This window comes from Pan paniscus, chromosome 3 (assembly GCF_029289425.2).
Source record: "Pan paniscus chromosome 3, NHGRI_mPanPan1-v2.0_pri, whole genome shotgun sequence".
NCBI lineage: Eukaryota > Metazoa > Chordata > Mammalia > Primates > Hominidae > Pan > Pan paniscus.
Window position 1 is genome coordinate 161,993,042 of NC_073252.2, and position 14,903 is coordinate 162,007,944.

General features: G+C 36.8%; 1 protein-coding gene and 2 pseudogenes across 4 annotated transcripts in view; 1 reads left to right on the forward strand and 2 right to left on the reverse strand.

The window, feature by feature from the left end:
* Positions 1 to 14,903, reverse strand: part of MARCHF1 (membrane associated ring-CH-type finger 1) — an 852,478-nt gene that overhangs the window by 652,603 nt on the left and 184,972 nt on the right. The gene's annotated exons all lie outside the window — the stretch shown is intronic.
* Positions 2,913 to 7,804, forward strand: LOC100969435 (endoplasmic reticulum chaperone BiP-like; annotated as a pseudogene).
* Positions 13,792 to 14,872, reverse strand: LOC100969788 (putative uncharacterized protein ANP32CP; annotated as a pseudogene).

A 14,903-nucleotide genomic window follows, 5' to 3' on the forward strand; every position in this document is an offset into this window, starting at 1 on the left:
AGACATAAGACTTCTTATTTTTAAAAAAAACCATTCATGTCAAATGATAGAGTCTCAGAATTTGAAGTGACCAAGAGATCAAAGTGTAAATCTCTTATTTTTAAGCTGAAGCATTTAAACTCAAAGACTATTACCAATTTAGCCTTAACTTCCCTCAGCCTAATATTAAAAAGTTCTAGTTCTTATACTTTCCTCTTATTTTATATTTTTACAACTGTTAACTTTTTCCATTCTCTAATTGTTTGATCACTGAATTTTAACAGGTTATATGACTTCAGGATTCAAAAAGTAAAATGTTAAAAAGCAATACACATTAAAAACTCACCTCAAATCTCTATTCCCATCTACCCAATCTAATTCAATTCACTCTACATAATCACACTTATTATTGCCAAATGAATGTATGATTTATCTTTTAACTTTCCCAATGTAATACATAAAAAGTGGTATTTGAGAATTATCTGTTCAAATCTTTACTTTTTGATCCACTGAGTATTTGGTCTATTTCTTTATAATCTTTTGTTTGTGATAAGAGTAGAAAATCTTTTCCCCATTTTTTCATTTACCTTTTGACTTTGTGAGATCTGTTGCTATGTAAAAGCTTCTAATTTTTATGTGGTCAAAAGCATCAATCTTTTCTTTCAATTTTCTTAATTTTGAATTCCAGAAAAGCCTTCTCACTCTGTGGTTATAAATAAATACCCTACGTTTTCTTCCAGAAGTTTTGTTGCTTTCTTTAAATGTACATTTTTAACTTCTGGAGCCAAAATTATTCCAGGCTGATGCCATATACCACACATAGTGCTGGGTGATGCAGCATTGACAAGATAAGCAGGTAACCACCATCATGGAATGTAAAATACAGCAGAGGAAGAAGCCAACCATAACCCGGATTCAAATAAAGTGCAATGGAATTCATGAGACATAAAGGTCAGGATTTTATGGGAGCATACTACAGGGACATTTAATCAAGTCTAGGAGAGAAGAAAAGAAAATAATCATCATGGGAAAGTGACATTTAGGAAGAGGTAGGAAAGAAAACTACTGGTCCTTAGTCCACTGAAGGAGGAAGCAGAGGAAAGAGGCAAGAAGAATGAAAGTGCTCCAGGAAGAGGTTCGCTTCAGAACATTCCAGCCTCTTGGAGTACAATCTTCAAAGTCTTGTATGAAATCTATAATTCCTTGGTGGGAGGGAGGCAATAATGGGAAAACATAAGAAATTTTTTAAAAACCCTGAGGTTCAGATATAGGTATTGCTCGATACAACAGTGGCAGAAACTCATAAAGTGTAAAGCTGGTTTGCTCAACACCACAATATGAGATTTTACAACTTTTTCCCGATATAATTCTTCAGTTTTCCATTTACAGTTTCTATCCCTTCACTCACCCCATTGATTATAGGTACAAATTTGCAAGATTTGATTTGAAATAAACTGAGAAAACAGTATCTCCCTCAAATATTATCTATATGCTTTTGCCACATACCTCTTTTCAATCTTTCCATATCACCTATTTGGTGAATAGTTATCCACTTTTAGCTTCCACATTGAAGAGAAAGTAATTCTTTCTGCCAAAAGAGTTACATGTCCATTGTTACATACACAAAACACAAAAGGATACACTCTGCACTGATGGACGTGGATTGTGTCTGAAATAAAAAGGGTTATACCAGTTAAATAGTAGCAAGAAGTTTGCCTAACCTATTGATAGAAAACAAACCTCCATAGAAATTAGTTGATAAAGACTCATACAGAATAATATGCTTAAACAATAACATAATCAAACATGAATTCCCTTGGTGGTATGGCCCGTCAAGTAATGATCAACTCCCAATGTTGACCTGACCATTTGAGATACACAGGAAAGGCCCAAGCCTCATCAGACCTGTCCTTGTAGTCTCAGCTAGCCATAATGCCTAAATGTAATTCCAAGATTCTGAGTGATTATAAATGGATCCTAATACCCAAACCTGCATAGAGTATGTTGTCTAAAAATATTGGTACAGCAAAATAAAAAGAGCTCTTTGGATGGCTGGTAGTGACAGTGGCACAACTAAGTGAATGTACTTAATGTCACTGAACTATAAAATTAAAAATGATTAAGATGGTAAATTTCATATTGTTTGTATCTTATCACAATTTTAATGAGACATAAGGATTTAAAAAGCAAAACAAAATTTTAAAAATGTGCATTAACAATATAAATATGTCATTCTAGACAAACTCATTTTATTTTCCTCACAAAATTCTTTAAGAATTATATTTTGATGCCCAGAATGTGTGTTGGGAATGGGCAAAAATATCAGTAAACCTCAACTCTGATGGTGATTTGTGTTTGTATTTGCTGTATGTTGCATTAGCATACTACATTAGTTTTAGCTAAGACTCTAATATTAATATTTTCAGATAAACATTGTAACACACATAAGGCATCTGAGTGAATGGTTATTTTTGATTGAATTTATCTTTTATTTAAAAGACAAAAATATTGCCATCACTATATCCAATAACTTCATTTGGAAAATTTCTTTCCACACTTAACCAGTCTTGAGTTCTGCACACGTCAAATAAGTTTTATCTAATATGTTACCATATACTAGCAAAACAGGTTTTATTATAAAGTAATATATACTGCCAGACAACATTAAGTACTTAGAGACATAAGGATTGTTGAAGAGCAATATATTTCTACGATTAAATTTCATGTTTGTTTTCATGACATCTGAGGCTCACTTATCTAAAGGAAGAGCTATTAACTCAAATATTTGCTACAAACTCTGGAGAGTTTAAAAGTAGACTTTTTTTTTCCCATTGAGATAAGAAGATACCTATATGATCTATACAAAATAAATTACTTATTTTCAGAAAAAGTAAACACTAAAATTCCTTCTAAATTGTAGAAGATATTAAAACTAGTCACACACACACACACACAGACACAAAAACATTTCAAGACAATATTTAAAGTTCTTAGCAAGAGTCTATGATTTTATTGAGGGTTTAATAAGACAAATGCCAATTTCTGGTTTGGTTTTGAGATGGAGTCTCGCTCTTGTTACCCAGGCTGGAGTGCAGTGGCGTGATCTCGGCTCACTGCAATCTCTGCCTCTGGGTTCAAGTGATTCTCCTGCCTCAGCCTCCAGAGTAGCAGGGACTACAGGCGCCTGCCACCACAACCAGCTAATTTTTGTATTTTTAGTAGAGATGGGGTTTTGCCATGTTGGCCAGGCTGGTCTCGAACTTCTGACATCAGATGATCTGCCCGCCTCAGCCTCCCAAAATGCTGGAATTACAGACATGAGCCACTGTGCCCAGCCAATTTCTGGTTTTAATAATCTTTGAAAATGCAGTAATCTTGAAGCCCCATAATCACCAACGTGAATAATGTGTTAAATTCAGGATCTCCTTAAGGGTAGAAAAATTGCGTCAATTAATCATTACTTTGGTGAATGGCTCTCCTTTTTAAAAAAAACTGTCATCCTCAAAGAATTGATATCATTTAGCCATGCTCTATGTGATTCTATTTTGTAAAAAATTGAGAACCAATACACTGCTCACTTCTAACTTTCTGCTACTTACTTTTATTCAAGCAGCAATGCACTCTATGAGCCAGTGCAATCTTTTTGGCTTCTATTTGGAAGGGTGCCTTTTGTGTTATCTGACCCTACTGTTCCATTCTTAAAAGCAGAAACAGTATGATCTGAGGTGAAGAGGAAAAGCTCTCCCACTCCCAGTTAAAAACTCAGATTTTGCTCAGATCTGTCTTTCTGTACTTTCTTAGTGACAGAAGCTCACATGAATAAAAGCCTCAGGGCAATGTTGAGCTATTTAAGAACTCTTTAAGTTTTGAGCTAAAGACCTCTGAAGAGTTCATTCTTATCTCCTACCATTTAATTAGCTAGATATTATCAGGTTCTTTGTAATATAATGGCTATTCTTAAGTACGCTACCTGTGGACAGGGCCTTGAAGGTGTGTGACTAAATCCCAAAACTAGAGAGGAATGTAACCAAAGACTCTAGGTTAGAGCAAGTATGTCTAAGGTGTCGAAAGTAGTTTCCATGTTTGTGAATCAATTATTTATAAGTATTATTACTATTAAAAGCAATATGACTTGAGATGGTATCAATTGCCTTCAACTATGGCTGAAGCAATCTTTTTTTTTTTTTTTTTTTTTGCATGAAATGCACATAATCTTCTGATCTTGCTCAACCCTCAGCATCTGCACACCTTTTATGGGCACCGGGTGCACTTGTGTGTTAGGGAGATAGTCTCCAAGGATTTGGTATTTCTGCTCATCCTCTAAGAAAAAGGCATTGACAGCTTTGTTCGAGGAAATCTACAAAGCTGTTGTGGGGACAGGGAGCAGATTTGCTTGTGCACCAGGGTCATAAAACTAGGTCTGCCTCCTCTCCTGGAGATGTTCCAGGTTGATAGAGAAAGTGTCTCCCTCTGGATCAGAGGCAGATTGGTTTCCTGACCAAGAAAATATGAATAACGTCTTTCTCTAAAGTGGAGGATGAGCAGGTTTGCTTGAAGTCCCCTTATAAGTCTGGATTTCCAAGGCTCCTCAGTTGTGGCACAGACCCACCATGTGTATAGTATCTACCCAGGCTTCCTCCACATCGCCCCCATAGGACCTGGGGGGATGGGGATTTGATGTGAACTTGAAGCTCATGCGGTCTGCTGTGCTGTGAGTAATAAACAGCTACATCATTCGGGTGTGTTGTCTCCTCACTGACTGAATCTATGGAAGCCTGGCAAGGACAACTGGCAGCTGCAATATTTGCTGCTGCTTAGGATCTCCTTGAGCACTTGACAACACGGATCCCAGTTGTAGGTAAATAAAGAGAAATCAATACAATGTTTTTAGTAATAAAAATAAAGCATAGCCTTTAAAAGTGACTAGTCACAATTGTTTCATATAATTATAGGAATTATATGATTTATAACTATTTTCACCAACATAGGTCTATTCAGCCTTGATGGCAGACAGCTTGTTTTGCATGTCACTTTCCCCATCTTTTTTTGACTCTTTAAATCTCAAATTAGAAAATCTAGTAAACCTATAAATTATTGTAAATGGCAATTATTTCTAACAGTGTAAAGCCCTTCAGAATACTCAGATTGAACATGGGCTCAGACATTCTGAGTGTTTTCTTACAATTTTCCATTAAGGGCCATTTCTAGCACTCCTTCAAATGCCAAGTCAGCGAGCAGGGCAATTAAAACTCGAAAGCTGAGGGCGACATAGAGGATCCAAATCTGATTTTTGACTGCCTACAGTCCCAGAAATTATTTCTCTCTGCTTTTGCCAAGTTTGGTTGTGTTTTTTACATACGATCAAGTATATATACAAAAATACTTTCTCGATGCCGGCCGAGACAGCACAGACAGACCGACCGACTGGGGTGTTTCGCAATTGTGAGAGGCGGGTAACCGCGCTGCGCTCCTGTGCTGCGGCCGGTGGCTTCACTGCCTGCGACGCCCTGCCTGTGCTGCCCGACTGGCTGGCAAGATGAAGCTCTCCCTGGTGGCGGCGATGCTGCTGCTACTCGGTGAGGCGCGGTTCGAGTACAAGGAGGAGGACGTGGGCACGGTGGTCTGCGTCGACCTGGGGACCACCTACTGCTGCGTCGGTGTGTTCAAGACCGGCTGCGTGGAGATCACCGCCAACAATCAGAGCAAACGCATCACGCGGTCCTATGTGCCCTTCACTCTTGAAGGGGAATATCTGATCGGCGATGCCGCCACGAACCAGCTCACCTCCAATCCCAAGAACACGGTCTTTGACGCCAAGTGGCTCATCGGCCGCACGTGGAATGACCTGTCTATGCAGCAGGACATCAAGTTCTTGCCGTTCAAGGTAGTTGAAAAGAAAACTAAACCATACGTTCAAGTTGATATTGGAGGTGGGCAAACAAAGACATTTGCTCCTGAAGAAATTTCTGCCATGGTTCTCACTAAAATGCAATAAACCGCTGAGGCTTATTTGAGAAAGAAGTTTACCCATGCAGTTTTTACCTTACCAGCCTATTTCAATGATGCCCAATGCCAAGCAACCAAAGACATTGGAACTATTGCTGAGCTAAATGTTATGAGGATCATTAACGAGCCTATGGCAGCTGCTATTGGTTATGGCCTGGATAAGAGGGAGGGGGAGAAGACATCCTGTTGTTCCACCTGGGTGGCAGAACCTTCAATGCGTCTCCTCTCACCATTGACAATGGTGTCTTCGGAGTCGTGGCCACTAATGGAGATACTCATCTGGGTGCAGAAGACTATGACCAGCGTGTCATGGAACATTTCATCAAGTTGTACAAAAAGAAGACTGACAAAGATGTCAGGAAAGACGATAGGGCTGTGCAGAAACTCCAGCTAGAGGCAGAAAAGGCCAGATGGGCCCTGTCTCCTCAACATCAAGCAAGAATTGAAATTGAGTCCTTCTATGAAGGAGAAGACTTTTCTGAGACCCTGACTCGGGCCAAATTTTAAGAGCTAATCATGGATCTGTTCCGGTCTACTATGAGGCCTGTCCAGAAAGTGTTGGAAAATTCTGATTTGAAGAATTCTAATATTGATGATGTTGTTCTTGGTGGCTCTACTCGAATTCCAAAGATTCAGCAACTGGTTAAAAAGTCCTTCAATGGCAAGGAGTCCTCCCATGGCATAAACCCAGATGAAGCTGTAGTGCATGGTGCTGCTGTCCAGGCTGGAGTGCTCTCTGGTGATCAAGATACAGGTGACCTGGTACTGCTTGATGTATGTCCCCTTACATTTGGTATTGAAACTGTGGGAGGTGTCATGATCAAACTGATTCCAAGGAACACAGTGGTGCCTACCAAGAAGTCTCATATCTTTTCTATAGCTTCTGATAATCAACCAAGTGTCATAATCAAGGTCTATGAGGATGAACGACCCCTGACAAAAGACATTCATCTTCTGGGTACATTTGATCTGACTGGAATTCCTCCTGCTCCTCGTGGGGTCCCACAGATTGAAGTCACCTTTAAGATAGATGTGAATGGTATTCTTTGAGTGACAGCTGAAGACAAGGGTACAGGGAACAAAAATAAGATCACAATTACCAATGACCAGAATCACCTGACACCTGAAGAAATCAAAAGGATGGTTAATGATGCTGAGAAGTTTGCTGAGGAAGACACAAAGCTCAAGGAGTGCATTGATACTACAAATGAGCTGGAAAGCTATGGCTATTCTCTAAAGAATCAGATTGGAGATAAAGAAAAGCTGGGAGGTAAACTTTCCTCTGAAGATAAGGACACCATGGAAAAAGCTGTAGAAGAAAAGATTGAATGGCTGGAAAGCCACCAAGCTGCTGACATTGAAGACTTCGAAGCTAACAAGAAGGAACTGGAAGAAATTGTTCAGCCACTTATCAGCAAACTCTATGGAAGTGCAGGCCCTCTCCCAGCCACGAAGAGGATACGGCAGAAAAAGATGAGTTGTAGACACAGATCTGCTACTGCTGTAATATTGTAAATACTGGACTCAGGAACTTTCCTTAGAAAAAAAATGAGAGAAGTCAAGTCTTAAATGTAATTAGAATTGTCACCTCAGAGTGGAGTTGAAAATGCTATAGCCCAAGTGGCTGTTTACAGCTTTTCATTAGCAGTTGCTCACATGTCTTCAGGTGGGGGGCAGAAGAATTGGCCATCTTAAAAAGTGGGTAAAAAACCTGGGTTAGGGTGTGTGTTCACCTTCAAAATGTTCTATTTAACAACTGGGTCATGTTCATCTGGTGTAGGAAGTTTTTTCTGCCATAAGTGATGCCAATAAATGTTAGTTATTTGCACTGGTCTAAAAAGAATACTTTCCCAAAGGAAAAATTTTTAGAAAGACTATCTGAGAATGTCCAACTTTTGACTGTTGAGTTTCATCTTCATATGAAATCCTTTTATATTTGCATGATAGGAAGTCTTTCTCCTTCAGTCTTGAAGCAACAGGTTCAGACTTTTTAGGGCAGAGGACACATTACTGAGCTAGCCACCTGGGCATGTCTCTTGAAATCATGGTACCCCTTTTTGTATTTTTAGTATCAAGAAGCAATTGTTTTTATTGTTGTTTCTCTGTTGTTGTTGTTGTGTGTTTGTTTGTTTGTTTCATTGCAAACACTCGGGAAATTGTCTTCCCCTCAATGGTCAGCTGACCTCAGGATAGATCCACAGAATTGTGCAAATCTCTTTGCATACTGAAAAGAATGGCATTGTCTGACAGTGATTGGATCATAATAATAATTTTCACCATTTTCTTCAATATGCAATGTAAACAAGATTCAGAGTATGGATTGAACATCGATGCAAAATTCTTTATTAATTAAAGTAAATATGTTCTTTCTTAATCCTCATATAGCTGAAGTTGAATCACCATTGCATACCTCCCTTATGCTGTGTTTGCACAAATGCCAAGAGCAAATTCATACTCTGCGTATTAATTGATTAATACAGCTATAAAATACAGTATCTGTTAGAATACATATTAGAAAGTAATTGCTTTTACAGAATATGTCATTAATTTAGTGTGTCATCACACATTGTTATTTAACAAAGAAATGTTGCCAATAACTCATTTTGTTTTCTGAGTATAATATTTGTAATTATCTTTGCAATTGTCTCTACAAATTTTTTGGAAATAGTATCATTTATTCTTCTTTTTGCTTTGAGGAATGCAATTTTGAATGATGGCTCTAAAGTTGTGTGTCTTCTCTACAAACAATTATGGCGTTAATCAAGTTTGTACAGGGAAATGTAATTTTGCACTTGTTCTGAAAAATCATGATTTGGCAAAGTTTTATAAGTAATATGTTAAAAACTCGAGGCAAATGGATTGTTGGAATCCAATATAGTCTCGTTTTCTGAGAGTCATACTTATTTGCCCCATTTTTAAATGGATTTCTTTGAAATCTCTACAATCACACTTGCTGACAGAGACATATTCACATCCTATATTTTTACTCAAATGCTATTCATGATAAATATTTAGTATATCATATGTGTTGTAACATTGTGTTTCTATTCTTATCATTGTAATTATGACTCAGGAATTGCTTTTGGGATATTAGTTTATTTGGGGAAACTAGTACTAGAACACGACCAATGGTAAAATATGACAACTTAAAATTTAATAAGCCTACATAAAACAAACCAATGACAAGAATAATCTCAAGAACGATTGTACCTCACTAAGTAAATATTAGGTAGAAAACTGACATTGCAGTGCATTCCCAAGAATTAAGAGCATAATTATTACTAAAAACAGAACAGAATTTCTATAAAGATTACCTTAATTTTTAAATTGCTAAATATACGATTATATTTATTCATAGTTTACTCTAAAAGTTCATCGTGTCTGTAACCAGGAATTTGTTGATTATATTTTAAAACAATATTCTTTTAAATTCATACATCATTGCTTTACTTTTACCTTAGAATTTACTATTTACTTATATAAGTTTAGGAGAATTTAGCTTTTAAAGCCACAAACTGATTAATTATGCTCAGCTTCAAAGTAAACATTATGATGCAAACTCTTCTATCATGAGCCCTCATAAGAGAGTCAATCATTCAGGCAGCCAATACCAGCAAAGTAAAAAGTTAGTGATCTCTGACCTTCTTGTTTCCATCATTCAACAAGTATTAACTGAGACTTTTTGGACACTATAGAATAAAGTGGGCTCCTCTTGTCCTAATGTTTCAAGTGGCAAGTTACAAGTTATAATTTTGGAATATACAAGGAATTAAAAAACACTTCAGTCACTCTTGAAGCACCTGGGGCTATCTATTTCTGTAGTAATATTGGATTTCTTCCCCCAAACAAGATAACAAAACAATAAATCATAAAATTTAAAAGTATGAAACATTTATAAAATTTTTAGAGGTGCATTCAAGTTAGGCATGCCAGAAAGTTCTCTTCCCCTTAAGAAATTATTCAAACCACTATACTAGGAACTTGCAGCTGCTATGCCAATGACCTTTGTCTTCTGCTAGGCACTTTTCGGAAGAAGCATTCCTTATGAAAAGTTCTAGGCACAATTTGAGTTTCTGAAAATGGTTAGAGGGAGGATACTGTTACCGACTGCAGTGCCTATGTGACTTATCTGTATCCCTACCCGGCTCTTGTTGCCAAATACCTGCACCTGTGTGATATAGCTAAATTCTTACTCAGCTCTAACTCTGCTTATTTTTAGGAAACAGGATGCCTGTGGTCAGAGGTTACCTCTTAGGCAGCTTATTTGACCTCTGAAGGACCTCTAGCTTCATTATTATCCAATTTTCACACTAAATGACACTCCCACTGGTGCCATGACACTTGACAATCACAGTGAATCACCTTTTTCGGAAGATGCCAAAAAAGAACAAAAAAGAGAACTCTCCTTGGTTCCAAGAAAATCTCAGTCCCTTTCCAAGAAAAAGCATGACTATTCTTCTGCTTGTTCTTAATGCCCCACACCTCCATTAAAGATACCCTACATCCGTAACTTCCCAGTTCTCAGGAGCGGAGAAGTTGATTTGCGAGCTATGCTCCCAGTTATCCAATTCCATGGCCATTGGAATAAAACCTGCACTGCTTAACTCTCACTTTTGGTTTTGTCTGTTGGCTTCATGACACAGAACAGGAAAGAGCTTCTTTTGGAATAATGAGGACCTCCAGTAAGAATGCCTCTTTCACTTGGATTTGTTCAATTGAGTAAATGGAATACATTTCATGTGTCAACGCGGCTGCTGGCCGCCTGGGCATTGACAATCCAATGGATGTTCTATGAGGGCAGTTTCCTAGTCTGCTCATTATTTCATCTTCAGTGATAGAATAATTATTATGACATAAGAAACATTTAAAAAATGAGTGGGTAAATGAACAAATGCTGTCCAAAATCACCCTGCATCTGTCAACAAGAATGCACAAAGATCTATAAATTTCAGACCAATAGTCCAATGTTTGTCAGATAATTTCCAAAGATTCTTGTAATAAACAAGCTGTCTCTAAGAAGCAACTGGCTTTTGTTCACTTACCCTAAGAAATTTCATTTCTGTGGTTAGAAGTTATTAGTAAGCAGCTTTAATGTTCTAGGGCTTTTAGCACATTCTAGTCTAAAACTCATTTTAAAGTTCTTGATGACTATGGTTCAAGATTAGGAAGAATGAACTATCTCTCTCAAAAGTGGGTAATGTCAACCAGAATCATCACCACATAAAAATATCAGGAAACTGAGGTAGAGACACAATAAGGTATAACACTCCCACTGCATTATAGTGAATCATAGATTAAAATGTTTGTTCTCATGACTACATTACACACAAGCTCCATTTTTTTCTGTGAAAAGAGAAAAAGAAACATAATTTTAATTTTAATTGTGTGGATTTTTTTCTTTTAGCTTTTTCTGCCTATAGCACCAACAAAGTATTAAATTTTAATGCCACAGCAGTATTCTAATTTCTAAAATTACTTTAAGAAACAGATTAAGGGCACCGCAGGTGGGAAAGGCATGATGACTTCACTGGGAGCATAATGTGAGAACCATCATGATGGATGAACAAATCCAGCTAATGGAAAACATCCCATTTCACATTTCTTACCATCGTAATACAAAATAAAACATAGTTAATTTTTTTTCAAAAACCTATTTTCATTTTAGTGTTTAATACCTGGTGTCTGTCAAAATCTTGCAGTTAATTAACTTTTCACACTCACAGCCTGCATCTCTTAATTGTATGCTGTCATCCTATAATAAAATTTAGCAGGATAGCACTGACTAATATCAAATGTTAAGGTCAAGTTCTATGACGCATTTAATGGATTTTCAAAAGGGAGAAAAGCATGGTTTTAACTATTTGATATCAAATAATGACATTCAAAATTTTAATATTTCAGAAATTCTAAAGTAAATTGTGTTATACTAATTAAATAATAAGTAAAATTATTATTTTTATTATACTTTAAGTTCTGGGGTGCATGTACAGAACATGCAGGTTTGTTACATAGATATATATGTGCCATGGAGGTTTGCTGCACCCATCAACCCGTCATCTACGTTAGGTATTTCTCCTAATAAGAGAAATAGCTCCTACATTAGCTATCCCTCCCCTAGACCCCCACCCCCTGACAGGCCCCAGTGTGTGATGTTCCCCGCCCTGTATCCATGTGTTCTCATTTTTCAACTCGCACTCATGAGTGAGAACATGTGATGTATTTAGTTTTCTGTCCTTGTGTTAGTTTGCTGAGAATGATGGTTTCCAGCGTCATCCATGTCTTTTTTTTTTTTTTATAGTCACTCATTAGCTCTAAGTTCTTTGAGGTCATGATTTATTATTTACTAAATCTTTGTATTCTCTCTACAAGACCTAGAAAATTGTTTTTTTTCTTGTAATCAGCACTCATATGTTTACCAAATAAACAAAAAGAAAATATTTTTCCAAATGCAATTTTACATGTAAGATCTCAGAATTCTGATGCTACTATAAAAAAGGATTAAAAAAGAGAAAATTTACTTTTTACGTTAATGGGAAATGTGATATTCGGATATTATAAATATTTTAAACAAAGCTATTGGGTAAAATATAATCAAACTAAGTAAGATATATACCTCACGTTCTCTAGGATCTTTTTATCCCCACAATTTCTCAGACAAATGAAAATAGAAAGTTATTCTCACGTTGTGCATTAGAAGAGACCCTGGATTACTATCTGTGCCCTCATTCTAGCTCTATGACTCCCTGACTTGTGCTTGGGATCTAGAATTTAAACCCTGATAGTCTCACTTTCATGATCTATAAAATAAGAGAATTTCTAACTAAAACAGACCAGGAAGATTATACAGACCAGCAATAAAGTTCTACAAAGATAAGCCAATGACACTTCACATATGGTCCCTAGCTTGTTGGACACCTTAGAGTTTACTCTTACTGGGTTTTGAATTAATCTAAACTTATAAATCATTTTTTGAGTCTTTACTGAAATTCTATATGCTTTTATTTTTATACATGATATTAGTTAAGTGAGTTATTGGGACTTAAAAAATGATACTAATAACTGCTTTATTACTAGAATTTATTGAGGTCTCCAATTCTATGCTAAAAACAAAAATTAATGCAGAAAAATCAACATAAATATACTTGAAATGCTAAAATTTTCCAGCAATCATTATATTCATGAATGCCTTGACTGATAAAGGTATTATTGATGAGAGCATTTAATTACTAGTCTTCATTAGTTTTTAATTATGTTACTATTAGTTTCATTCATGTTATTTGACTTGTTGCTGGTTGTATCTTTCAATGTACAATGATAGTTATTTGTCTCAATGCATTTTTGCTCAGCTTTTAAATAAAAAATGTATAGATGCACAGTCTCTAAGGTACAATATATATTTTCCACACTGTTTTTGCTAAAATAACTATATTCATAATGTCCCCAGGTATGCTTTATTATTTCTTTGCAATGATTTTGCATGATTTAAATAATTTGCAACATGCTATTAAAATAAAATTCTGAGATATTTGAAGCTTATAAATCATTGTTTTAATAAATAAAATCAAGTATAAAGTACATCATTATTTTTCCAAAAATTTGCTTTAGCAAATTATTTCCTTATTAATAAATTTTAAAAATAGAATTTGCTTTAACAATACATTTACTGTAATTTGTTTTAAATTTTTAGCAACATTTTCATTGTAAATATTTTCTTTCCTCTTTTTGTTAAATCCTGGAGCTTATTTTACTTGAACATAGTAGCAAGCATTAATAAGTGGATTGTAGTGCCTTTTCCTTGGACTAAAAGGACTATACTTAAAAGAATAAAATGTGTAAAAAAAATTAAAAGAGAGAGAGAATAATTAATAGTAATCATTCTACAAAGCTAGTATCCCAGTTAATATTTACAAATATTATTTTTTTGGCAGTAAAAATAGTATTTTAGTCCACCGCCTCCTGCCCTCCCTCCCCCCACAACCCCCAGTACACTTTTCCCGTCTCGTTCCCACAGCAATGTTACAATCAGAAAAAAGTAAGTTTCAGGGGGCAGGATTGGAGGGGGGAGGGGATATGGGTAAAACAGTCAAATCACAACAGGAATTTTTCAAAATAGGTTATTCTACTTAGTCATCATCTTCTCCCTCATCTTCAGGTTCTCATTTTCGCTTCTGACCCCTTTCTTCTTCACCAAGCTCTTCTTCATCTTCGTCGCCATCTACCTCTCCATCGTTATAACCTTCTTCATCCTCCTCCTCCCCTCCGCTCACGTCCTCCTCTTCACCTTCCTCCTCCTCATCCTCGCCCTCCTCATCTTCCACTACCTGAGCATCTTCATCATACTCCTCCTCATCCTCACCTTCCTCCTCGTCATCCAGGCCCTCCACGTAGCCCTTAATATCTGAGTCAGGGGCCTCCTTGTGGTCCCAGTAACAGCTGTCGAGATATGTGAGTTGCAGGAGGAGCTTGAACACGTTTTCTCGGTAGTCGTTCAGGTTGGTTACCTTGCAATTGAAAAGGTCTAAGCTCTTGAGGTTTTCTAACTGTTTCAGTGGCTCTATTGTGCTGAGGTCTTTAATTTTGTTGCCACTTAAATTTAGATGCGTGAGGTTTGGACACTTTTCTGCCAATACTTCCAGGCCCCCTGAGACTCTTAGTTCAAGCTTTCTTAACTTTAACTTTGGTAAGTCTGAGATTGAGGTGAGGCCTCCGTTGATTGTACTTAAGAATTCCAGTTCTTCAAATTCTTCTGTGAGGGCTTCGAGTTTGCCTTCATTCGACCGACTCTTGTCCAGGGCAAGTTCTTTCACATCAGAGGGCGCCCTGTTCCGCAGCTCTGAATGAATCCGTCTGCCCATCTCCATCTCTCGCTCTCTCTCTCTGCAGAGGCTCTCGTGCCAGCCGAATTCAATCAATAAACC